Here is a 26,545-nt window from a genome sequence, read left to right as displayed (position 1 = left end):
AAATAGGGTGAAACCTTAAATAGTATAGATGAGGGTAGGTGTCATGGAGAAGTTCACATCTGAGCCAGGCTTTGAAGGAGGTGAGGGTGGTTTTGAAAATCCTACAGTATCCCCCAGAACAACACACTAGAGGCATCTTGGAGTCTTGTGAAACCAGCCCTGAAATCCTGAGGAATAAACCATGGGGGAATAAGAGCATAAGTCAGAAATAATCCATGGCTCTGCATCAAGAATGGCCCAACACAAATGTTTTAGGAGCAATGGCAGTGAGATTTGAGAAGGAAAGGTCAAAGCAGCAATGTTGGAAATGGTGGCAAAGTCATCGTTCATTTCAGTGTATTATTCTAACATTTCTGTAGATTTGAAAAATTCAAAATAAAATTGGCAGGAAAGTCTTAGTCGTGATAATGGTATGGTGGCTATGTAGGAGAATTGCCTTATAATTAAAAGGTGAACTATTTGGTGGAAATATGTCATGATATCTGCAACCTTCTATTAAATGGTTCATAAAAATATTTTAGAGAAACAGAGAAGTAAAGCAAACATGGCATGATGTTACCAATTGAGAACTGAGACAAAGGATGTATATTGTGCCCTTTTTTTTTCAACTTTCCTATATATTGGAAAAGTTTCAAAATAAAAAGTTGGATTCTACTCTTCGGCGTTGACTCAAGAGAAATGAAAATATATGACTACACGTAGACTTGTATATAAATGTTTATAGCAACATTATTCATAATAGCTCCAAGTTGGAACCAGTCCAAATATCCATCAATTGTTAATGGACAAAGAAAAGGTAGCAGATCCATGCAGTAGAATACAACCCAGCAATAAGGAATGAACTGCAACGTGGAGCAACCTTAAAAATATTATGCTATGTGAAAGAAGCTAGGAGCAAAAGACAACATATTATGTAATTTCATTTATATGAGCCATCAGATAGGGAAAAATCTATAAGAGACAGAAAGCAGAACAGTGGTTGCCTAGGGCTGGGGGTGAAAGTGGGGACTGACTACAAACAAGTATGAGGGAACTTTGGGGGATGATGGAAATGTTCTAAAACACACTTGTGGTGGTGATGGCACAACGCTATAAATTTACTAAAAAATACCACATTGTACACTTACAGTGGGTGAATTCTGTGGTATGTAAACTATGCTGCCATAAAGCTGTTGGAAAAAAAAAAAGTTAAGAAAAAAGGTAAAAACATTTCTTTCTCTACCTAGGAATCTCGAAAGTGAGACTTTATTTGTTCAACAAATATTTTCTGAGGCCTACCATATGCCAGGCATGTGTGCTGAACCCTGGGCTACAGTGCTGAATCAAATAGGCACTGAGGTTTGATAAGTTTTATGAACTATTTGTTTGGTATATTTTCTGTGGTATCTGCCTGGTGGTGGAGGGAGGGACTGGTTATATTTCTTTGGTTCCTTGCTTTGTTTTGGGTTCTACCAGAAGCACACCCTGAGACTGGTATGAAATGTTTACTTGGCAGGTGTAGTGGGTGGGATAGTGGCCCACAAAAAGCTATGTTCATGCCCTAATCCTCACAACCTGTGAGTGTGACATTTTTTTGGAAACAGAGTTTCTGCAGATGTGATTAAGTTAAAGATCTCAAGACGTGAAATTATTCTGGGTTACCTGGGCGAGTCCTACGTGCAATGATAAGCGTCCTTAGAAGAGACAGAAAAAGAGAAGGCAGGGACACAGAGGAGAAGGCTGTGTAGAGGTATGGGCAGAGATTAGAGTGATGCGGTCACAAGCCGAGGACACCTGGAGCCACCAGAAGCTGGAAGAGGTAAGGGAAGATTCTCCTTGGAGCCTTTGGAGGGACTGCAGCCCTGCCACCACCTGGACTGTGGACTTCAGGGAGAAAATGAATTCCTGTCATTTTAAGCCACCAAGCCTGTCTTCATTTGCTCTTTTTTTTTTTTTAGCTTTTTAGGGCTGCACCTGTAGCATATGGAGGTTCCCAGGCAAGAGGTCTAATAGGAGTTGTAGCTGCTGGCCTACACCACAGCCACAGCAACACAGGATCCAAGCCACGTCTGTGACCTATACCACTGCTCATGGAAACGCCAGATTCTTAACCCACTGAGCAAGGCCAGGGATTGAACCTGCAACCTCATGGTTCCTAGTTGGATTTGTTTCTGTTGTGCCACAATGGAAACTCCGGTCTGTCTTCATTTGTGATGGCCACCTAGGAAATGAGTAGAACAATGATCCAAGTGAGGGAGTGAGATAGCAAGACACGGACAGGAGGCACGCCCAGAAAGGAAAGGCGAAGGAGGGCATTTCTTCCCCGGGAGCCCTTCTGAGAGTTGGTGAAGAAGGGGTGAGGAGACTTAGGGCTCCACCAGCCTGTCCCTTGCTGGTTGAGGGGAACTCCTATTTATTAATATTGAATGGAATGTTCTCATGTTCCCATTATATTTGTTTTACACGTGAGCTTTAAAATTGTGCATTAATAGTCTAGAAATGCTGCCAGCTGCTTTGTGTGGAGACTGGCTCTCCTATGACCCTGGACCTCTCAGCACCAAGCTTAGGGTGGAGACACAGCAGGTGAACTGCGAAGCCTGTTAAGTTTCTTATTCCTCTTCCTGATGGCTCCCTCTGCCCCTTGGTCCTCACCACAGGCACTGCCAAGCAGGGCTTCCTGCAGCCCTCATTTTTGCCTGCCTGTTCTTTGTTGCTCCCAGCCAGCAATGTTCTTTTCTTGTTCCTTTTCTTCTAGTCTCCCTGCGTAGAAGCCCGTGGTGCTTTTTGCCCAGACTGGGTGGGGAGCTCTCAATGATTGTCTATATCACTTATAAAGTGCCCAACATCAGATCTGATATTTCATATCCACTTCCAACACTGGTCAACTGGTCACCTGCACTCCCAATGAGGACTCAAGGGTACCATTTAGCATAGAATAAATATGCACATCTGAAATTTTAAATGTATCTGCTCATTTTAAAAGTGAGCTTCTCCTTTTTCCAGTGGGAAAGGCTCTGAAATTGTCATGCTTTGCTCGTGAGCTCTCACGGGGGCTTCCTGGGTATGATCCTGGCTGTGGCTTCTCCCTTCGCTGTTTACTCTCCTATGAACTGGAAATTAGGAGAGAAGGGCATCCAGAAGACTAAGGTAAGCCGTCGTTGGCTTCAATCCTCCTAGCACCCTCTGACAAACAAAAATAAATCCTCTATCTGCACTAAAGGAATTATCTTAGTGGAAAAAGTGATTATTTCAAATGCCCTAATAATAATAGCTCATATCTACTGCGTGCTCACCACACACTAAGCTCTGTGCTAACACTTGGCATTCTTTATCAATTTTAAGCCTCACAACAACCTTATGAAGTCCCTCCTTTATCATCCCCATTCCACAGATGAGGGAACTGAGTCTCAGGGAGTTTAAACATGTGTCTGGAGCCACATGAGTGATGGAACCAGGATTCAACCCTAGTTCTGACTTCAGGATACATGTGTTGAACCTTCAAGACATGTGGCCTTAGATCAGAAGGACTCTCATCTTCTATTCCTTTTCAGAAAGAGTTAAATGAAGAATTGGAAAAGCAACAGCTTCTGAACGTGTTCTTAGACCATCCCACTATAAGGAGCCAAGGCTCTCAGAGTCAGGAAAAATCAAGCAAGAGAGGCTAGCCAGCTCAAGAGTGGGCTTTTTCTGTTCAGAAACATAGGGCTGCCTCTAAAAGGAGATCCACTGAAATGGACCTTAGAAGGAGAGAGTGGACACTGGACCATGGAGATGGAGGGGGATCGAGGTCTGAGCATCTCAAAGATTGTTTGGGGCAACAAATGAGACTGCAGCTCAAATCATATAAGCCTGCTCTTCACAGAGACTTAGGAGGAAAAGGGCAAGAAGTTCTGACTGCTGAGCATTCAAGGCTTATCTGGGGGCTGACAGTGGAATGATACAGGGTCACTGGTGCATAGAGTGTCAGTGAACCAGTGGTAGCCTGACCCCTTGTCCAGTCAGAAGGGAAGACTTCAGCCGTGAGAATTCTGGCCCAGCATGGTCTCTGCCTGAAGTGTGGCCTGGCCGCCTGCCTCTCCTGGCTGTCTGGCTTTTATCACATAGGAACAGAGGAGAAAAATAAATTGGAGATATGGATAACATTTAAGTGACTCTGAAAAGTTTTGTGGCAACATGGACCTGTTTCAAGAATTATTTTTAACTGCAGACATTTGGTCCCAGTGGGAAATAAAACTTAAAAGGACAGTTATAATTAGGTCACATTTTGAGAAACTTATTACATTTTGCTGAATGTCCCAGGAGTAGTGTATCTTAAATGATTTTAGTATTTAGATTCAATCATGGTACAGAATTCCATTTTTCTCTGCACGAATGGGAAACAAATAAAAGAAATTATGATAGCAGTATGAGATGAAAGCAAAGGTAGGAATAAATTTGGAATAGAAGAAAGAAATATCATATAATTTGTCTCCTCACTCCTCTCTCTTTCTTTTCTCCTTGTCTATATTCTAAAACAGTGTCTTTGGAAGGAGCCTGGATTCTTCCATCTATAATTCCCCTTGAAGTGGCCCTTTATTTTGTTCAGGATGAAAATTTCACTGAAAACAACACCTTCATATCTCAAGTGCAATCCAGTGAAGCAATGTAGTGGGGGAAAGGCTGTTATTTCACTGGGAACAAGAAAATAAACATTAACATTGGCTATAATATTGCTTCTATGATCTCTGTACAGGTTTCGCCACTGAGGGCCAACTAGGGACTAGTTATTGGACCCTTGAGAGTGAGGCTGATGGAAAAAGGGGAGAAAGGTTGAAGGTGGGGTAAGGAGATGACAGTGGCCAAAGCAGGGGTTACACTTTTCTTCTGTGAAAAATGTCCCATGAGACCTTTATTAGACTGAAGACTGACAAATGTCAAGGCCCTTTGCTCTGTGTTTTATAGACACATGATGAAGTCCAGCCAGTCTCTTTTCCATTCCATGTACCTGAGAAATTTAAAAAAAGAACCCTAAAATTTATCTGTATAACAGCGCACTGAAATGGGCCAGGAATGGTGTATCGCAATGACAAATACATAATATATTCTCATTGTTAAATACCTGTCCACAGAAATTCCACTCTATTCTTCCTAACTTTTTTACCTAAAAGGTTTATAAACTCTGTATTCTTTACCATTGGTCTGGGTGAAATCATGATTTGCCCTGGATGAGTAGATGTGTCGCTATTCACTGAGTTAAATAAGATAGAAGAATTGTGTAGAGTGATCAGAGCTACATGTACCATAAGCTCATTTACATTTGATGCACAGAGATGTCACTTAGAGGAAAATGGCACAGTGGGTCCCCTCCCTGACTGGAGAAAGTATGAGGAATCATGCGAGGATGAGTTGCAGCCGTTCATGACGTGATGGCCTTGGTGACAGCTCATACTATGTGTCCTCTCCTCTTGGCAGGTCAGCATCTCTGCAACTTCCTGCCTCAACTGGCCTTCATTTTAAGAAGGTGTGTCAGAAAGTGTGTTTTGCTGCCATGAAATCTATATTGGGAAAGATCAATGGGGAAAAAAACTACTCAGGGAAGTCAAGGATCAGCAGCTAATGAGCTAGTCTACCTTCTAGGCCCACAGTCCCACTGACTTGAGGACCTGTCCCCTCCAGCCCACCTTTTTCATATGTTCTAAGAGGAGGTCTTCCTCCTCTATGTTCTCCTGTCTGACAGACTGTCCTACGATATGGTAGGCTAATCTTTATTAGTTAGCAATGGATGTGTTAAACTTCTAGAGCACACACCAATACCTTAACCTAGGTGTCACCAACTCCAACACTTATAGGAGCCAGGAAAGTAAAATGAATGAGCATGGGATGACTGGGGACTAGTAGAAAAGATGCCGCTTCATAATATGGATATATGGGTCCGTTGTTGTCAGAATTCCCAAGTTTTTAGAGAAAGTTTGGGAATCTGGATTTTTATATAATCTCCTAGCATTCAAACATTGGGTAGTTAATTCAAAAAATTAAATAACTCCTTTTGTAAATTAAAACACACACACACACACAAACACACACACACACACACACACACACACACACACAATGTGGATCCTCCATGAAAGCCAGTTTACTGCATATGCATTAACTCAGAAGAAATTAAACTATATGGTAGAAATATATTGGCACACCAAACTGTGGTCAGTGGTTACCTTTGGGAACAGAAGTGGGGGTGTATGGTAACTTTTACATTTTTCTCAGTATACTTTTGTATTGTTTGAATTTGGGGCAATGAGAATACATTTATGTATTATTTATGTAGTTATTTGAAAAATAAACTGTGTGAGAAATATGAGAGACTGGACTTAGAAGTTGGAAGACTCCAACATTTAAAATGGCTAGAGACTTACATTTAACATGGAAGACTGATTGCATGGAAGACAGAAACCAAAAAGAAAAAAAGAAACTTGGAGGAAGCACAGAAAAATCAGGGAGCAGGGAAAAAATCAAAAGGACTATCAGTTTGTGAAATAAGAACAGGGTCCTCTAAAGATCAGAGAACAAGAAAGAGCTTTTGAAGTTAAAAGTGTAATAACAGAGTAACATTCAATACAAAGTTTAGAAGATAAAGTGATGAAATGTCATAGAAAGTAAGAAATAAAAGAACAGATCTGGAAAATAGGAGAGAAAAAATATGAAATAGAGAGGATTGATTTATATTGATGGTATATTTGGAAAGGGAGAAGTAAGCTGAAGAAAGGAAATTACCATAGAAATAATATAAGAAATTTCATGAAATGCCCAAACACAATAAATAAAAACAATAAGTAATAACAAATACTAAATAATTTTATAATGATAAAACCTCACATTGAGGTACATCATCATGAAATTTCAGAACATCAGGAGTCAAAAGAAGATTCCAGAGAGATTTCCTGGGAGAAGAAATAAGCCACGACAAGGGATCAGGAATAGAGTAACATTAGACTTCTCAATAGCAATACTGGATGCTGTCAGGAAATGGAACACTTGAAAAAATATTTATGAAACTGGTCTATAGAGTTATTTTTCAGTATCCATGAGGGATTGGCTCCAGGACCCCCTGGGGTCACCAAATTCTGCTCTTGCTCAATTCCCTTATATAAAATGGTGTAGTTTTCTCATATAAGCTATGCAAATCCTTCCATGTATTTTAAATCATCTCTAGATTACTTATAGAATGTAATATAATGTAAATCATTGTAAATACAATGTAAATGCTATGTAAATAGTAGCCAGCTTATGGCAAACTCAAATTTTGCTTTTTGGAATTTTCTGGATTTTTTTTTTTTTTTTCTGAATATTTTCCATCCAGAGTGGGTTGAATCTGAGGATGCAGGATCCATGGATATGGAGAGCCAATTGTATAGCCAAACTAACACCAAATGTGAGTGTATGACAAAGGTGTTTTCCAGACATGAAGGGCCTCAGTTTTTTTTCTATGCACTTTTTCTTAAGAATCTGTGAGGATGTACTTTACTAAAATGAGTAAGCTATCTGGGAGACTTGAGATCCAGGCCACAATGGATCCAACACATGAAAGAGAGTGAGCAAAGGAAATTCTTGGTGACAATAAAGACAGGTTTTAAGAAGACAGCTATGCCACAGGCCCAGAAGAAAATCAGTGCAGAGTAGAGCAAGAACACGAAGGGCTGCCATAGCAGTATCTCTAGGAAAAAGTAGAACCGATGGAGGATCTCAAATGTATGACATACATGACATTTAGGGAATGAATTATTGATAAATATACCCAAAAGGGTCAAATGAAAATGAAATGGTCCAGTGAAAAACGAGGCAATTATTAACTCCAGAAAAGAAATTTTAAATGTTCAAGAAAGGAATTTTAATCATCCCATACCTATGTCTCAACTATAAGCAATATTTGCACAGTAATAATACTCAAAATACTGAATATTAGTTTAACAAAAATCACAATGTAACCTTTGGAAAAATGAAGGAGGATAGTGAATAGCTCCCTGTGTGTGCATTATGAGTGGGAGATACATAGTAAAGCTAACTACCTCTCTTCATCAGTAGGAAGTCAGCAGATAATGCTTAAACTGAAAATCAAGAAATAAGTATTAAAAAGAAGTAAATTAATAAATTCCTGAAAAATCAACTAAAAAATTTAAAGCCTCTGGTAATTCAGAACTGGGAAATGGGAATAGAGTAGATAGCAGATGGATTTAAAAAAACAACAACAACAAATTTTGGCTTAAAATAAACCAAACTAGTCACTAAAGGTATTCCCAGTATTCTGCTATGTTGGAAAGAACACCTTTGGGATTTTTTATATAAGATTTTTATTTTTTGCACTATAGTTCATTTACAGTGTTCAGTCAATCTCTACTGTACAGCAAAGTGAGCCAGTCATACATATTCTTTTTCTCACATTATCCTCCATCATGTTCCATCACTAGTGACTAGACATAGTTTCCTGTGCTATACAGCAAGATCTCATTGCTCCGCCACTCCAAATATAATAGTCTGCAGGAATGAATAACTTTGTACATATGTTATTTCATTTGCGTGCGGATATAGCTGGAGGATCAATTTCCAGAGGTCAGAGGGCAAATGTATTTTTGATAGAGAACACCTAATTGCTCCCCATAAGGGTTGTGTTGTATCATCGTATTCTCCCACAAGAATTGTGTGAGAGTGGGTGTTTTGCTACAGCCCCATCAGAACAAGGTGCTGTCAAACTTTTAAGTCTTTGTCAATCTGCCCGATATCAATATGACTGCTCTTATTAAAAGTGAGATTAAGGATCTTCTAAATTTTTGAGTCATTTATATTTCCTTTTCTCTGAATGCTCTGATTATGTCCTTTACCCACATTCCTATTTTCTTTAAATCTTTTTCTTCTTGATTTCTAGAAGTTCTTCATATTTTAGGGAAATTAATCCTTTATATTGCAAATATTTTTTCCAGTTTGTCATTTGTCTTTGCTACTCTTTCAGGCTAAGTTTCTGATGGATATGTAGTCATATTTATAAATATTTTCTCTGATAGATTCTGGATTCTGAGTCATAATTAGAAAGACCCTCCCCACTCAAAAATTATAAAGGAATTCATTTGTGTTTTCTCCTCATGACTGTAAGTTCTTATTTTCTGCATTTAAATCTTCAATCCATTTTGAATGTATCCTCATGTATTGATCCAACCTCACCTTTTCCAGATGGCTACTCAGTCATCCCAACTCTATTCACTATTTGACTCTCAACTTAACACAAAAATAAATTAAAAAAGGCAAGAAAAGGAAAGGGTAGAGAAGCCCTCTTGATGGCCTGAAGTGAAGAGGGAAGGGGGGAGGTGGGAAGGCCATGTTCTCTTTCCCAGCCTCCTCCCCACACTGCCATTCAGATGGCCATTTCTCCAGACACGTCTCGCCCAGTGGCCGTTTTGGCAGGAGGGTTACTTGGCCGCAGTGAGGGGCTCACCGGGGCGATACTGGCCAAGTTCAGACACTGGAAGAGTGAGTTTCATACCAGACCCGGGAGGGATGATGGCAAGAGCCGCTCCAGGAAATTCCCTGTCGCAGGATGACTCAGCGCTAACTGCCTTCCTGCATGACCGCACTGAGAGTTCCAGTCCCCGGGAGAGAGAATCTGATTGGCCCAACGTGGTCTCACTTGCCCATCTCCTGTCAGCAGGGGTCCAAGTGCTAGGATTAGCTGGACAGCAGAACCAAGGGGCTGGGATAGGGAGGGGCAATTCCAAAGGAAGAGATGCCAGGCAACAAAAGCAAACAAAGCCCCCGCAGCAGCTGTCCACGACATTTGTAAAAATAGTCACAATAAAAATAGCAGCTATTTGTGGACTATTTCTATGAACCAGGAATTGTGTTAAGTGTTTGATCTCACTTAAGTCTCACCAGTTGTGTGAGGTTGACAGGTGAGGAAGCTGAGGCTGCGGATAGGTTAAGTAAGAGACGTCTCTGACACAGCTAGTAAGTGGTATCACCAGGATACAAACCTGCATGTCCACTCCTACCCAGCCTCTGCCTTTTAACCCCTCAGATATTGTCCTCTGAGTGAGAACAAATGTTCTGCTTTCTGTAACTCAGCTTCTGGGCCTCGTACTCCTGGCCTCAGTGGGCTTCGGATGCAGCCGTAGATGACGGCTCTGGTACCCACAGGGCTCCTTCAAGTCCCCATCAGTCATCCTGGTGTTTGCTGCCTGCTCTTCTGCACCTGGTGACCACAGCACCCCCAGGGATCAAGCTTTCTCATTCCTCCTCTCCTCACGGCCCTCTTTGGGCAAGGTCCTCTGGGCTGGGCCAGTGACCTTGTCAGGCCTGCACATCTCTTGCTCCATGTGCAGGCATTGCACAGATACTGAACCACTGCCCCCTGTGTACCTCTACACTCTCTTTCCTCAGAATGGGGTCCCTCTCCATCAGGGATGCTGCATGGGAAACTGAGGGGCGGCCTGTGTCCCAGTGGTGTCAGTCACCACACCATCTAGGTCAGTAGCTGCCCCTCAAATAAGGCTTACACATCTCTGGGCCAACACCCGCTGCCTTTCCACCTGCCCTGGGGCCCCTCTAGCTTTCCGGGATGGCAGAATTAGAACTGGGTGCCCCCAGTTCTGGAATCCCCTGGCACCTGCCCTACTCTGCTTCACCCCTAGCTTCTCCAGGCCCAGGAAGCCTGTCAGCAAGGGTCACTGACCCCTTTTTGGCCACATTCAAGCCTGGAATATCTTCTCCTTCCAGTTCCCTTCCTTCATGATTCAAAAGCCTCCAAAGTCCTGGCGTGCCCTGGGCTGGGCAGCTCCTGTTGGGTGTGGTTTGGAGCTCGCCTCCAGTTGTGGAAACACCATGATTGAATTGAAACACTAAAATTACACATTCGACATTGCACAAGTGCTGCTCCTCCAACTGTGATCACTTCAGGACGGAATGACTCACCGTCCCGTCCTCTCCTCCCCCTGGCCAGATGTGCTGTGTTGTGCACACAGGCTGCCTGCCTCAAGTCTCAGTGTGACACAGAAGCTCTGTCTGAGCAGTCACGAAGGTCATTTGCAGCTGGGGATGGCCATGGGGACACTTCCTCCCAGGTGGTCTAGGGGTGAGGAATGCCGAATTGAGGGAAACTCTTCTTATCTGCACCCATGAGGGACCATTGTAACAATGATCAGGGTTCACAGGGACTGGGCTCCATGCAAGGCCATGTCCAAGGTGGCCCATCACCCCTCTAAACCATCATCGGCCCCACTCTACCTGCTTGGACAGGACAAGTCTGATGGCCCTATTTAAAACGTAACCTTACTCTAGGATTCCAGAGCCCTCTTCCCCTCAGCCTTTCCCCCCACAGGGTACTTAAACTGCAGCAGACTTTAAAATGTATTTATTCTGCTTATTGTTTATTTTCTGTCTCCCTCCAGGAGAATTTAACTTGACAAGGGCAGGCAGGGACTTTGGTCTGTTTTGTCTAGGATGTATCCTGAACATCTAGAACAGTGAGTGCATATAGTAGGTTCTCAATAAATATTTGTTAAGGGAATGAGTGATTCACCCCCTAAATGTCTATGGTGATTTTAAAATAAACTCACTAATTCTGTGATACTGCTCCCTTCCAAAGTGGAATTCATTCACAGGAAATGATGCCCCATATCAAAATCATCATAAAAATGCAAATCAAGGTCACAAGGAGATATCACCTCTCACCTGCCAGAAGGGCTATCATCAACGAGAACACAGATAACAAATGTTAGGGAGGATGTGGAAAAAAAGGAACCCTAATATGCTATTGGTGGGGATGTAGATTGGTGCAGCCACTGTGGAAAACAGTATACAAGTTCCTCAAAGAAGTCAAAATAGAACTACCACATGATCCAGCAATTCTATTCGTAGGTATATATTCAAGGAAAACAAAAACATTAATTAAAAAAGATGTAGGCACCCCAGTGTTCTGGAAGCACTATTTACAACAGCCAAGACATGGAAGCAACCTAAATGTCCATCAGCAGATGAATGAATAAAGAAGGTGTGGTATATATACACAATGGAATACTACTCGGCCATAAAAAAGAATGAAATTTTGCCATTTGTAACAAACAGTTGGACTTGGAGGCATTATGCTTAATGAAATAAGTCAGATAGAGAAAGACAAATATTATATGATATCACTTGTATTTGGAATCTAAAAAAGAAAGTAAACTATGAATATAATAAGAAACAGATTCACAGATGTAGAGAACAAACTAGTGGTTACCAGTGGGGAGAAGGAAGTGGGGAGGGGCAATATAGGGGCAGGGGATTAAGAGGTACAAATGATTCGATGTAAATTAAGCTACAAAGATATTTTGGGAGTTCCCGTCCTGGTGCAGTGGAAATGAATCCAACTTAAAACCATGAGGTTGCGGATTCGATCCTTGGCCTTGCTCAGAAGGTTAGGGATTTGGTGTTGCCGTGAGCTACGGTGCAGGTTGCAGATGTGGCTCGGATCTGGTGTTGCTATGCTGTGGCACAGGATGGCAGCTGTAGCTCCGATTAGACCCCCTAGCCTGGGAACCTCCATATGCCCCCAGGTGCAGCCCTAAAAAGACAAAAAAGACCAAAAAAAAAAAAAAGAGAGAGAGAGAGAGATTTTGTACAACACTGGGAATATAGCCAATATTTTATGATAACTATAAATGGAGTATAACCTTTAAAACTTGGGAATCACTATGCTATATACCTGAAACTCCTATTGTAAATCAACTATACCTCAATTAAAAAAAAAAAACAAATGGTGTTAATTCCCTCCCCAACTGAATGACTCTCTTCTAATGAAGAGAGCGTGACTTCTGAGGCTGAGTCATAAAAATGATGACTTTCACCTGGCTCCCTTTATGGCTCACTCACTCTGGGAGAAGTTTGTGGCCTTGTTGAGAGGACATTCCCATAGCCGGAGAGGCCCATGTGAAGAGAAAGTGGGGCCCCCACCCACACGACAGCACCAGCCCACCCACCAGGTGGGTGAGCCTTTCAAGCGACAGCAACTCTAGCTGACACTTTGACTCTGACCTCACGAGGGACCCAGCTAAGGAAAGCCTGAACCCCCGACCCCACAGATATTGTAAGGGTAAGAAATATTTATGATTGTGTTATCCACTATGCTTTGGGGGTAATTTTTAATGTAGCCATAGAGAACTAATACAATTTCAAGGTTACCTAATGCATGTAAAATATGACTTGTTTTAGAAAAACTCCACACACACACCCTCCCATCCCCCAACTTTACAAGAAAGCAATGCTGGATAGGGTGGGCTACAACTGCTGCTATGCTGTGGAGGTTTGGTGGAGAAAGAACAGTCCTGGGGACATAAAATAGAAAAGATTGGCAGATAGGCCCCTGTCTGGCACTTATGTTGGGAATATCATTTTGAGGCAGCGAGTCCCTGGGGACGTATGTGTTAGCCAGGAAGATGCACAAAGACTTAAGCCCTAACCAGGGGCACGAGCTCCGGGGAGGGGGGGGGGGGAACACTTGTCCGCTGATTCGAGAACCCATTGTTGGTTATTAATGGTGCTTACACGTAATGAAGTGCAGGGCTGGGGCCCGCTCAGCCGTGCTCGCAATCTGGACCTCAACAAAGGCTGCAGCTGCTGTTGTTGTCTTCATTTAACTTCGGAGTGACCTGAAATTACATCCCCCAGTGGTGAAACAGCCAGAATAGCACACCGTTGAGGATGTTAATTAACCCCCTACAGGATACAAACGATAGAAAATAACCACGTGGAGAGCAGCACGGTCTCCCCAATCCTCATCAGATCAATGCGGCTGCCAGCGCTCCGAGCTCTTTTCTTTTTAGTGCCTGAAATGGTGCCAAATGAGAGGCTCTGCGGGCTTCTGTCACCAGGGATCACCAGCCAAGGCCTGACAACTTGGTCTGACAGAGGACCCCGGCGCCCGCGCCTGCTCCTGGTGTGTCTGCTGGTGTGTCTGCCGGCGCTGATGCTGCTGCGGCTGCGGCTCGCAGAGGTGCACATGTGCGGTCCAGCTGGGCATTCGGCCGTGTTAAGAAACGAGGCTCTCGGGAATGACTGGATTGGCTTTCACAGAATGATGGGAAATTCTCTTTTGGCAGAAGCCGCTTATTTGGGAGCTTCACCAGATTATGGGGGAAAACCCTGGGAGGGCTCTAGTCACCGGCGGTTCAGGCTACTTCTATCAGTTTTGTTTAATGGGTGGAAGAAAAGACACAGAGCGTGGGTGTAACCAGTGATGCAGGAGGGCAGGCGGTCTCCCGGGGACCTTTCTTGCTGGGAGTCATCGTAATAACAGCAGTTAACGCTCATGAGCCCTTGCTCACCACCCTGTGCCATGCTAAGCATCTAAATGTTCATATTTAAGATTCACGACCCCCCCCAATTGATGTAGCTACTATTTTTATCCCCGTTGAACAGAAGAAGAAACTGAGATTCAGTACAGTAATTTGCTTAAGGCTACATGGCTGAGGGAGGGTCTCACTCCGAGGGCACCAACCAAAGAACACATGTCCCTAAGTAGTATGTGGTCACTCTGCCAAACTGGTGAGTCCTGAGTGTCTGCCTGTTTCCAAGGTTGGTGAACTTGTTGTGTCTCAAGCCTGTCACATCCAGTGCTCCACATCAGGGAAGAGGACAAAAACCCAAACAGGAGGCCCAGCTCTGAGTCATCCCTCCATGCTACATTGCATGTTCCTAAAGATAGTGGATTAAAATGAAAAAGTGGTCTTGTCCCTTGCTTGAAAAAGTAGAGAGGTGAAGACTGTTTTTGAGAGATTTTCTGCCAAATGATTCATATTTTTGGAAAAGTGTTGGTTCTCAAAGGGGAAAAAAAAATGATTGGTGTAATAATAATTACAAAGGACAGGATTTGGATTTGATGATAACCTGGTACCTTGATTGTCCTGTAACGGCAAAGCTTCCTTCAACACTCATGGGATCACTCCTCATCCAAGGGGCATTTTGGGGGCTTAAAGGGGCAAGATTGTTGTAGGTTTGAGGTTTCTCTTCCATGAGGTCACTGTAAAGAGAAGAGTGGGAAGGGAAGAGGTAAGAGCAGCCAGAGAATAGATGATGTGATAGATTTTTTTTTTTTTTTTTTTTTTTTTTTTTAGGGCGGCACCCTCGGCATGTGGATGTTCCCAGGCTAGGGGTCAAATCGGAGCTGTAGCTGCCAGCCTACACCATAGCCATAGCAACACTGGATCCTTAAACCACTGAGCAAGACCAGGGATCAAACCCATGTCCTCATGGATACTAGTCGGGTTCATTAACCACCGAGCCACGACAGGAACTCTTGATGTGACAGATGTTTATGGCATCCTCTTTTGTTCTTCCTGAGGGCCCCTCTTCCTGGGTGGTATAGGCCTAGGTATTGGGAAGCCAATTTTCCAAGGTTCTTCCCATAATTCCAACAGACCAAGCCTCGATGCTGCCATTTACCATCCCTGCAAGTTTGCTCTAGCCCTCATACCTGGAATGGAGCCAAGACACAGCTAGTATCATGGTAGTAAACCAGCTCGAGTTTGGTCCGAACTTGACACCACTGAAACAGGGGACTATTCAACTGGTTACTGGGACTGGGCTAACATGCCAGCATCATTAGCAAACAACATGTACTAAGGTACCAGTAAGCAGGTAATATTTTACCACCCGTGAAGCATTAAGAAATCATACTTATGTGCTATATTCTGAGTATCTAAACCAGAGGTCCCCAAACTACTACAAACAATTATTTGGAGAATTTCCTCAAGATGCACATAATTCACCCCTATCCCTTGAAATCCAGGTCCTCGGTGGCTCTAAGCATCTGTATTTTTGAGAATTCTGCAGCTGATTATGGTTCGTATCTAAGGCTGAGAACCAGTGGTCTTGGTGGACTGCTGAGAGCCTGCAGAGAAAGCTCAAGACCTCTAAAAAGACATGAGAACTTTAAAAATAAAATTAATATATCTATCCTTCCATTACACATTCTCTTTCAACACAGAAGAGTGAAATCCTCTTGGGGAGAACGAACTTTGTGGAGAAGATGAAGTGCATTAAGCACATTGCATACTGTATCAGTCTGAATACAGTCAGGAAAACAGAAATTATGCAAAGTATTTCAACTAAAGGGTATTTAACCTAGTGCATGGATTCACAGGTGTTGGAACATCCAAAAGGAAAGAGTAAGGTGAGTAAACAGCAGGAAGCAACCTAAAGGCTGGGAGGGAAAAGGGAAGGACATATAACCAGAACCTAGGAACCTAGGAATGCAGAAGAGCACCACCTTAGGAGCTGAGCTGCTGCAGGACCTGGTAGCGGGACTGCCAGAAGGGCGCTGTGTGGCTAGTGATGGGGCCTCTGAGAAGGTGGTTTGACACTGGTGCTAGGGGTATCAAGAGGTGCTAGAGTCATGGTTGTCCAAAAGAAGGTGTAAGGAGAAAGAGAGTTCCTTCCTCTCTACCAGTTTCCCACCAGTGCCTCCCAGTTGCAGACTCTAAGTGGAAACCAGCTACTAAGGGAATCTGGGAAACATGATTTGCAGACTCCATGCCCATGGTGTTACAAATGAAAGTGCAGAAGGGTGTGCATGGAACTGAGATAATAAAAACTGACAAATGCATTAGCCAATTCACTGAATACTCTGCAAAACTGCGAATAAGTAGAAGAACCAAAGTTCAAACCAGAGTCTAACACAAGAATCCCTGGTTTTGTGGTAAGTTTTAAAAAGTTTAACTTAGTTTCCATTTATACTCTGCCCTTACTTTCTGCTCTTAGCATTTACTTAACTCCATCTCTGTGCCAGGTCCCATGCTAAATGCTTAGGCTATTCTTACACTATTTAATTTTTGAAACAGTGGAGATAATGTTGATGCCAAGTTGCCCAGTAAACAATTGAATGAGAAAACTAATAAGAATAAAACTTGTTTCTTGAATTGTGAATGTATGGGTGTGCATGTGTGTTTATTTATTTATAATGATTTTAATTATGCAGAACACTAGGGTAAAAAAAATACCATAATTAAAGGGAAATAAGAATATTGTCCTAAATTATTCACCATGTCATTTTAATTTAATTCAATTCATTCCAGAGCACAGTTGTTAAACACATATTTGTGCATGGCATTGAGCAAGAGACCATAGAGGATACCAGAAAAATATACAATATGGAACTTGTTCTCAAGAAAACTATTGTCTAGCTCTGAAACTAAGACTTAGCTGTATGGGACAGCGTGTGAACACAAAGATCAGGGGATTCTCTGGGAAGTCAGTGTGGGCTGGGGTTGTCAGGGAAGGATTGGGGAGGAGGTGAAACTTGAGGAGATGGTAAAGTCAAAACAGGTGTGAAGTGGATGAAATATTCTGTGTTAGGGAAGAGCATGAGTAAAGTCTCAGAGATGGGGTGTGGACTCTGCTTTGAATGACAGTGAGAGACTGAGGGTCCTGGGGAGGGAGAAGGGATGCTAAGTTGGTTTAGGACTGAGTCCTTGTGGTACTTCTCTATGTTCATTCTCCCCCCTTTCCTATGGTAACAGGAGTTAAAGCTGGGCACTCAGCCAGCCTCCCTTGCAGCTAGGTTGTGACAGTGTCACTAGATTCTGGCTAATGGGGTATCAGCAGAAGTGATGTGTGAAGTTTCCAGGTCATGTCCTAAAAGGAAACAAGTTTATCCTCCACTGCTCCTCTTTTGCTTTCCCCTGAAGACTTGTGTGTAGATGTGGTGTGGAGCCATTTTGGACTGTGTGGATAAGGGCAACATCCTAGGATTAGCAGATAAACAATGTGGAAGGAGTCTAGATGCCCAAGACTGATAAACTGCCATACCAGCCCTGGAGTGCCTACATTGTGTGATGAATGAGAGGAAGGATTCCATTTGAGAGTATAGGGGTGCCATTGCTCCTAGGGACCATTGTAGATTCTAGCATTTGTTCTATCAGACATAGAAATGTAACCTTTGAAGTTCCCACTGGGGCTCAGTGGGTTAAGAGTCTGACATAGTATCCCTGAGGATTCCAGTTCAATCCCTGGCCTCAACTCAGCATTGCCATGAGTTGTGGTGTAGGTCACAGACATGGCTCAGATGCCACATTGCTGTGGCTATGGTGTAGGCTGGCAACTGCTGCTCTGATTCAACCCCTAGCCTGGGAACCTCCATATGCCACAAAAAAAGAAATGTAACCTTACCTTAACCGCACCTTTGCATAATTGTTACCAAGAAGATCTTCTCGGGGGAAGACCTTTTAGAGAATGGGTACAGCAGTGGGAGGAGCCATTTTCTCTCCATATGTCAGGCAGGGATATTCAAGACTTTGGCCAACCATGTTCTGAAGGAATGTGGGTTTTGCTGCAAATCCAGAAAGCTGCTGTGAGATCCTACAGTTGGTGTGGGGGAGGTATTAAAAAAACACTAATATTTCTGGAATGGAAACTTTAATTGAATGCAAGAAAGATAACATAACTTAGAACAAATTTCCTTTGAAGTCAAATACATCTTTTGCAGATGATCTGACCTGACTTTTTGGTTGGCTCTTTTCAACATAATCCCCATGAAAGGATGAGTCATTGCACTGGCTCCAAATTTTCAGCATCTTTCTCTTCCTTGGTATAGCAATTAAGCAAAGATCCTAGAACCAGACTTGGGCAAGAGCTGGTAGAATCAATGGTTTTCAGATTCTGAATTCTTTCGTGGTGGAGGGTTAAGCATCAATTTAAAAAAAAAAAACTGAGGTGAACTTACATAACATGAAATTAACCATTTTAAAGCAAACCACTCAATGTCACTCAGTACATACACCTTGTTGTGTGCAACTATTTAATTCCAAAACATTTTCATCACCCCAAAAGGAAACCTCTTACCCACTAAGCATTTATTTCTCATTCTCCCCTCTCCCAGCCCCTGACAACCATGAATCTTCTTTTGTCTCTATGGATTTACTTATTTTGGATATTTCATATGAATGGAATCATACACTATGTGACTTTTGGTGTCTAGCTTCTTTTACTTAGCATAATGTTTTTCAAGGTTTGTCTAGGCTGTAACATGTAGCAGTGCTTCAGTCATTTTTATGACTGAATAATATTTCATTGTATGGATGTACCACACTTTGTTTATCCATGCAGTCATTGATGGACATTTGAGTTGTTTCTGCCTTTGGGCTGTTATTGTGAACAGTGCTGCTGTAAACATGTGCATACAAATATTTGAGTACTGAGTGCCATTTTTAATGAATGTAAAACTTAAGACTCAGAGCACCTGAAAGTCCACTGGCACTCTTTCCATCTCCTTTGACATACTGGAGGAGCAGTTACTATGAAGGGGCTGCTGCATAGCACAAGCCCAGCTCTAATGGTTCCCCAGGTGTGTAACAGTGTGGTAATGAGTGTGAAGAAGTGGTGATTTATGGATCCCGACCTCCCTCCTTGCTGTGGCCACTTCCTCCCTTTGCAAATCGGGGTAAGCACAGTGTTGAGTCAGGCTGAAGCCCATTTCCTCTCTCTGTGATGCGTGATCTTCCAGGTCATTCTCTCATCTGTTGTTCTGTTCAGCCGGCTCAAGGCCAGTTGCCCTCACACACTCTGAAAGATGCCTTCCTGGCTATATTCAACAAACAAAACTTCCCAGGTTAGACCTGAGGGACCTCAGGCCCCCGGATGAGGGACAGAAGGGGAACAAGTTCTGCAAAAATAATAACATCTGCTATTTATTGAGCATCACCTGGGAACAAGACACTATCTTATTTAATCCATTCAGCAGCCTTATAAGACAGGCACATCAGCCCCATTTTATAGACAAGGAAATTGAGGTTAGCAAATAGTAAATACTTTCCTAAGATTATTCAGCTGGTCAGTGGTGAGGTCAGGGGCTCAAACTCAGGCAGCGTGACCCCATGCTGGAACTCTTAATCTCAACTCCCACAAGGGACTTAATTGCCAGGCGGGCCAGGAAAGAAAGGGTTTGGACTGGAAACAGGCTCTGGGGATTAGATGAGTGATGCTGGCAGGGAGCCAGGAGAGGGGGATGCAGCTGGATCAAAGTAGCAGCAAACTGGAGCAAGACCGGCCAGGCTCAACAGGGGTCCAGGAAGGAAGGGTTCTGGACAGAACTAGCTCCTGGGTGGAGTCCTACACACGGCACAGCTTAGCCTGGGATGGTTTGTTGGTCAATAAAGGGTGGCCTGGACCCAGAGACATTGGTGACAATCAGCTTTGAAGTGGCACTCTCCCCAGGATGATTCCACCCACCATCCTTGTATAATCAGCACCTAACCCAAAGCCTGGGGCTTGTGGTTGGCACTCAGTAAAGATCTCAGGGGGGGATGAATGCACACAAGAGTGAGCATCATTATAGTGTCTGTGTAGCAGGGACCCTTCATTTGCTACCCCTTAGGCCGCTGGAGAGTATTTCTGTTATCATTTGGATGCATAGTGCCTGAGACAGCTTCTAGGGCCACTAACAAAGGATACTAGTTTTGTGGATCTGCTGTAAACAAATTATTATAAACCTAGTGGCTTAAAACAACAGAACTAATTGGCTCCCAATTCTAGAAGCCTGAGACTTGAAATAGATATCTGAAGGCTCTGGCAGGGGAGGGGGGTCCTCTTTTGCCTCTTCTAGATTTTGGTGGTCCCAGGTGCTCCTTGGCTTCTGACTGCCTCTGTTGTCACAAGGCCTTCCTCTCTGTCTCCAATGTCCCCCTAACTTTCTCTTTCAAGGAAACGTGCTATTGGATTTAGAGCCTACCTAGATACACAGGATGCCCTCATCTCAAAATCCTAAATTTAATTACACTAGAAAAGACCCCTTTCCCACATGAGGCCATATTCATCGGCTCCAGGAACTAGTATGGCCATATCTTTGGGGGGAGGTACTATTCCACCTACTGCCCAGGGCCCAAAGCCCCAAACAGAGATAAAGAGAAACCACTGACTCCAGTGGGGCTGGGCTTCTCCCTCTGTGTCATCACAGTGGGCTGCTGCCCCATCCCAACACTCACCCCTGCAAGCAGGAGGTAAATGGTGAACCTGGGAAGAGGAGTCACAGGGCATCTGAGGAATAAAGAGAAGGAAACCCAGATTTCCCAGGCTCCTTACTGGGTCCCCATAAGAGAAGTCTGGGTGAGCAAGGCAAGATGAGCTGACTAGGCTCACTTTAGGAGCTCAATAGAAATTCCATAATAAGCATGGAGGTAAAACAGATTGCAAGGCTTCCCCAGGGAAGAGGGGGAGGGTATTTAGAGAGAGGGACAGGGTACAATAAGGCTGGACTTTTCCCCAACCTCCTACTGTTTGGCTGCTCTGAAGCCATATTCCCCTTCCCTTTCCCCCAGCTCCCGGTTTTTGTTCTTTGGCAGAGTCTTCAGCCTCTGGATTACCCCACCCACTGGCTCCTAAGACCCAGGCTATGGACCTGCAAATGCGTGATGGTTAATTTCACGTGTCAATGTGGCTGGCCAAAGTGCCCAGATATTTGGTCAAATATTATTCTAGGATGTTTCTGTGAGGATGTTTTTAGATGAACTTTACATTTAAATGAGTGGACTCTGAGTAAAGCAGATTGACCTTCACAATGCGGGTGAGCTTCACGCAATCAGAGGAAGGTCTGAGTGGAGCAAAAAGCTGACCTCCCCTGAGCAAGGGTGAATTCTGCAGCAGGAGCCCTTTGGACTTGAACTGCAACACCAGCTCATCCCTGGGTATCCAGGCTGCCAGACCATCCTGCAGATTGTAGACATGCCAAGCATCCATAATCACATTCTCTTCCTTTCCCTCTCCCTCTTCCTTTCTTTCTTCCTCGTCCTCTCTGTCTCATTTCACATCCTACTGGTTCTATGTCTATGGAGAATCCTGATTAACACAGAATGTCTCACCTTCCCAACCTAGACGCAGTCTTCTCAAGGGTGGGAGTAGGGATGCTCTATGTTCTGTGCTCGGCCCCATGCTTGCGCCCTCTCTCTCTGGTCTGCATCCAGATTCCAAAGTTTCCAGCTCAGAGAAAAGCTGACTTTTAACACAGATATGAAACTCATATTGGGGCTGTAGTATCGTTCTCTTTCTTGCAAACTGCTGATTACAAGTTGACCCCAGCCAGGAGCTAGCTCAGTGGGATTCGTAGAGGGGGGACACTTGAATAGGAGAAATGGCAGGAATAGAGGAATGGTTTCGGCCCAGCGAGGGCTCCAGAAGTGCCAGCCAGGCTGAGTTGGACTGAGAAGGGCAGCACCAGTGCAAGAGAACACAGAGATTGCAGCGTGAGGGTCGCAGCTAATCCTGTTCTCCCAACATGCAAGGAAGATCCAGGAAAGCAAACACCGAGTAACCAGAAAAAGACCATGAACCAGGGGGTGTGAAGAAACAGGAGGGATGGGCTTGACATTTTACTGACAAGGGGGATTGTTTCAGCCATCTTTTACCTTTGTTTTTGGACACTTTGGGCCTCTCACAGGGAAACCATTTGTTCCTAAGAACTCCTGTCCCTGTGTGCTGACTGTCCAGTGCAGGGAAATGGGAGAGATCTTTCCAGTCTGCAGGCTGATCAGGAATTTTCTTCTCCCTGGAGGAACATTGCCCCTCCTAAGGGGCTAGAAGGAGAGAGAGCCTGGTCAATACCTTGGGGTCTTATGTCAGGCATTTAAAGCACACCCAGATTTAGAAATATAGGAAACAAGTTCCCATTGTGGCTCAGCGGTAACGAACCTGACTAGTATTCATGAGGATGCGGGTTCGATCCCTGGCCTCACTCAGTGGGTAAAGGATCCGGTGTTGCCATGAGCTGCAGTGTAGGTTGCAGATGCAGCTTGGATTTGGTGTTGGCATAGGTCAGCGGCTACAGCTCTGATTCGACCCCTAGCCTGGGAGCTTCCAAATGCTGCACATGCGGCCCTAAAAAAAAAAAAAGGAAGTGTAGGAAAAAATTGTGAAAGATTTTTGAAATTTAGTGGTTATCCTGGCCAGCTCAGCCATTTGTCTTTGTCTTGGAAGAGGCTGTTGTACAACTCTGTAGAGGTAGATGTTTGCTTGCATGAAACTAATGGTAAAAAGCTGTAGCCATAGGAATGCAAATCATGTCCACTGGAATGAAACTGATAATCTCTCTGTGGATATTAGTTTTGCATCCATCTTTCAATTCATTTTAGCATTCCTCATCTAACCAGAAACGTGTGAGACTTTGAGTTCTCTTTGAATTTTCTTTTGTGATACCTCCTGGTTCCCTTGATAATTAATGAGTTACATAAAATCTTCGACATGTGATCATTTTATAGTTGTATGAGAGTCATGATTTTACCTTTATTATTTTTTTTTTAAGTATCTCTGTGTGTGTGTGTGTGTGTGTTTTAAGGACCACACCCACACATATGGAGGTTCCCAGGCCAGGGGACGAATCGGAGCTGTAGCCACTGGCCTACACCACAGCCACAGCAACACGGGATCCGAGCCAGGTCTGTGACCTACACCACAGCTCACGGCAACGCCAGATCCTTAAACCACTGAGTGAAGCCAGGGATTGATCCTGTGTCCTCATGGATACTAGTCAGATTTGGTTCTGATGGGAACTCCCTAAAAGTATCTTTCAACAGACACAACCTCTGTCAAGCCTTCCCCAAATGAAGTGACATCCTATCATTTGATTTCCTCGGCAACAAATAAATCCATTAACATGTTTTCGAGTTGTATGACAGAGATTTAATATGGACACGGAACGAGACTAAACCTTACAAATTTCCAAAATTTCCTATGCTCCTCTTTTATTGACATCATGCGGAACTTAAAAATCAACTTAAGAAGATCAGCATCTTTTTTTATTTTTTAGGTTTGGTCATTTATAATTTTTTTAAATAGGTTTTTTGGAGTATACCTGACTCAGAAAGGTGTGTTAGTTTCAGGTGTAGAGCAAAGTAAATCAGTTATACATACGCATATATTTATTCCTTTTCAGATTCTTTTCTCATCTACGTTATTAGATAATATCGCGTAGATTACCCTGTGCTACACAGTAGGTCCTTGTTATCTGTTTTATTTACAGTGGTGTGTGTGTGTCGATCCCAACCTCCTGATTTATCCCCCACCAATTTCATTTAAAAAATCTTTGAGTCTATTTTGTAGGTTCTTTTGTATAATTTTTGTTGTTTTTGTTACATTCCACCCATAAGTGATGTCATATGTTATTTGTCTGACTTCACCTAGTATGGTAATTCTAGGTCCCTCCACGTTGATGCAAGTGGCATTATTACATTCTTTTTACGGCTGAGTAATATCGTATATATGTACCGTGAGGAAGATCAGCATACTGTTGATAGGAGAAAGAAAAATGACATTGAATCATCTTATTAGAAAATATGGTATATTTTCCTGTGTCTCTGTGTTCTGCTGTGTCCCTCGAATGCTTTTTGTTTGTTTGTTTATTGAGGCATAGGTAACATAATATAACATTTAGTTTCAAGTATACAGCATAATAATTTGATATTTGTATATATTGTGAAGTGATTCTCACAATAAGTCTAGTTAACATCCATCCCCCCACATATAATTCCTGTATGTAATAAGAACTTTTAAGATTTACTCTCAGCAATTTTACCATCTGCAATAAACTGGCCCTTTTTTTCCGTCCGGAGCAGTGGTTCTGAACTTTGAAGAACATAATACATACAGTATAGAAACTTGTACCCAGGAATGAGGATACTGTTCATGGAAGAGATTTAAAGGATTTACTGTATTTTGAGGAGAGCGTATGGCATTATTAACAGAAAAAAGATTTTTGTGAATAAAGATGATTCTGAAACTTCCAGTCCACCTCCTCCTCCCCACAAAATACAACTGTCCTGGAACTAAGCTGTCTGGGTCCCTTATGCTGTCAGGTGCTTTGATTTCTTATTGCATTTCCCTGGGAAGGCAGGTGTCAGGTCACTGAGGCCCTAACTTAAATATATATGTGTATTATTGAAGTGAAATTCGCACAACATCAAATCAACTATTTTAAAATGTATAGTTCGGTGGCATTCAGCACATTCATGATGCTTCACAGCTTCCACCTCTGTGACGTTCTCATTTTCAATCACCCCCAAAACGAACCCTCCCTGTACCGTTAAGAAGTCACTCACCATTCCTCTCCCCACCCCCACCCCAGCCCGTGGCAACCACCAGTCTGCTTTCTGTCCTTATGTATCTTTTCTGGATATTTCATGTAAATGGAATCATATCATATGACCTGGCAATTCCACTCCTAGATATACAATACACCCCAGAGATCCGAAAACAAATACTTGTGCACAAAGTTCACAGCAGGTCTAACTTTTAAGTCTTCCCTGGGCCCTCTCTACTTGCTTCCTCACGGGTTCTGCCGGCAGATATCCCATTATCCGAGCTGGACAGGCAAAAGCCAAAAGGACGAAACAGCTGGGAGCTGCACCCAGTCACTGCCCCTTTGGGGCTCAGCTCCCTGAGCCTCGACAACCCCGTGTGGGGGTGAATGCGCCCTACTGAGGGTGCTGAACAATGATGAGTCAAACACACCCAGATAAAAGAGACTTGGCAGACGTGGTCAGCTGCTTCACCAAATTCACAGGAAACTGGGAGTGCCTGCCCTGAAAGCCACAGAAATGGGAATAGCCCAGAGTTCCTCCAGCTTGGAGATGAGTCTTGCCTTGAAGCTTGTTATGTAAGTGAGCTGGATTCCCAGCCTTAAGGGGAAATGTGCAGGAGAACCTGCCTCGGGGTGGGGCAGGGTTCTTGTGGGCATCATGGTCACAGCCAGTAATGAGCCCAAGGCTGGCAGACCCACTGGTAACACAGGCCCATTTCTAAATCTATTCCCACCTCCTGAACTGTGAGGCATTTTTATCCTAACTCTCTGTGAGCTCAGAGGCTTGGCTGGCACTACAATTCCTGGTTTGCAAATGAAGCTGAGGCCTTTTCCAATGTTTTCTCCCCTGCTTTCACTTCCGGCAATTATTATAAAGTGCACTCATTATCCTTACAATGGCTCGGAGATTAAAGCTTAATTTGGCCTGTTATTTCTGTGGCTTTGCCTTAATAGCATTTGTACCTGTACCAGCCTCACTAGGCTGTGAAGCCAACAGATCCTTAAATCACCAGAGGCTGGTGTCTGCGTTCTCATCTTGGTTCCTATTGGTCTGGCCATAGGCCGTTTGCATGAGAATATTTTAATGGGTCACCAGGGTTTTCTGTGGGGACAGCTATCTCTGTAACAGGCAAAATGGGATTCTCTTAAGAGCAAAGCTGGTCTGCAGGAACAATGATCAGGCTGGAACTCTCAATGCAGTAGTGAAATAGGGCCCATTTGTTGAAAGTAAATGCTGGGAAGCTGCTCTCCTCTCCCAGGAGGTTCTCAGTATGCACTGGAGGAGCAGACAGATCTGCGTTCAAATCCCGCCTATGCCGGCGTTCCGTCTTTCTGACAAGTCCCTTCATCTTCCTGACACTTAGCGTGGAGTAGGGAGGTAGAACCAGTTATCTTACAACTGAATAAAAAATTTAGGAAGTACTTGACACATAATAGGTGCTCAGAGATGAAAGTGATATCATTCATTTTATTTTATTTTCATTTTAGCACTAATAGCTGGCTCCAGTC

General features: G+C 43.4%; 2 protein-coding genes across 10 annotated transcripts in view; both read right to left on the bottom strand.

Moving 5' to 3' along the window:
* Nucleotides 1-26,545, bottom strand: part of RNF19A (ring finger protein 19A, RBR E3 ubiquitin protein ligase) — a 1,069,816-nt gene that overhangs the window by 789,416 nt on the left and 253,855 nt on the right. The window lies entirely within an intron of this gene.
* Nucleotides 1-26,545, bottom strand: part of ZNF706 (zinc finger protein 706) — a 183,998-nt gene that overhangs the window by 17,565 nt on the left and 139,888 nt on the right. For 3 of the 9 annotated variants that reach the window (XR_014843562.1, XR_014843564.1, XR_014843561.1), the window contains 3 exons: nt 22,371-22,538; nt 14,873-14,998; nt 13,525-13,628 (listed from right to left, as the gene is read on the bottom strand). The gene's annotated coding sequence lies outside the window, so the exon portion shown is untranslated. Of the gene's footprint in view, nt 1-701; nt 2,201-8,858; nt 14,999-18,144; nt 18,305-22,370; nt 22,539-26,545 lie in introns of those variants that run through there. The other 6 variants (XR_014843565.1, XR_014843563.1, XR_014843559.1 and 3 more) reach the window with 6 other exon arrangements.

The sequence above is a fragment of the Sus scrofa genome, chromosome 4 (assembly GCF_054392235.1).
Source record: "Sus scrofa isolate SSC_HxYL_T2T_F1_AM1 chromosome 4, Sscrofa_HxYL_maternal_Yorkshire_Landrace_v2.0, whole genome shotgun sequence".
NCBI lineage: Eukaryota > Metazoa > Chordata > Mammalia > Artiodactyla > Suidae > Sus > Sus scrofa.
This window is presented reverse-complemented; position numbering and strand designations above follow the sequence as displayed.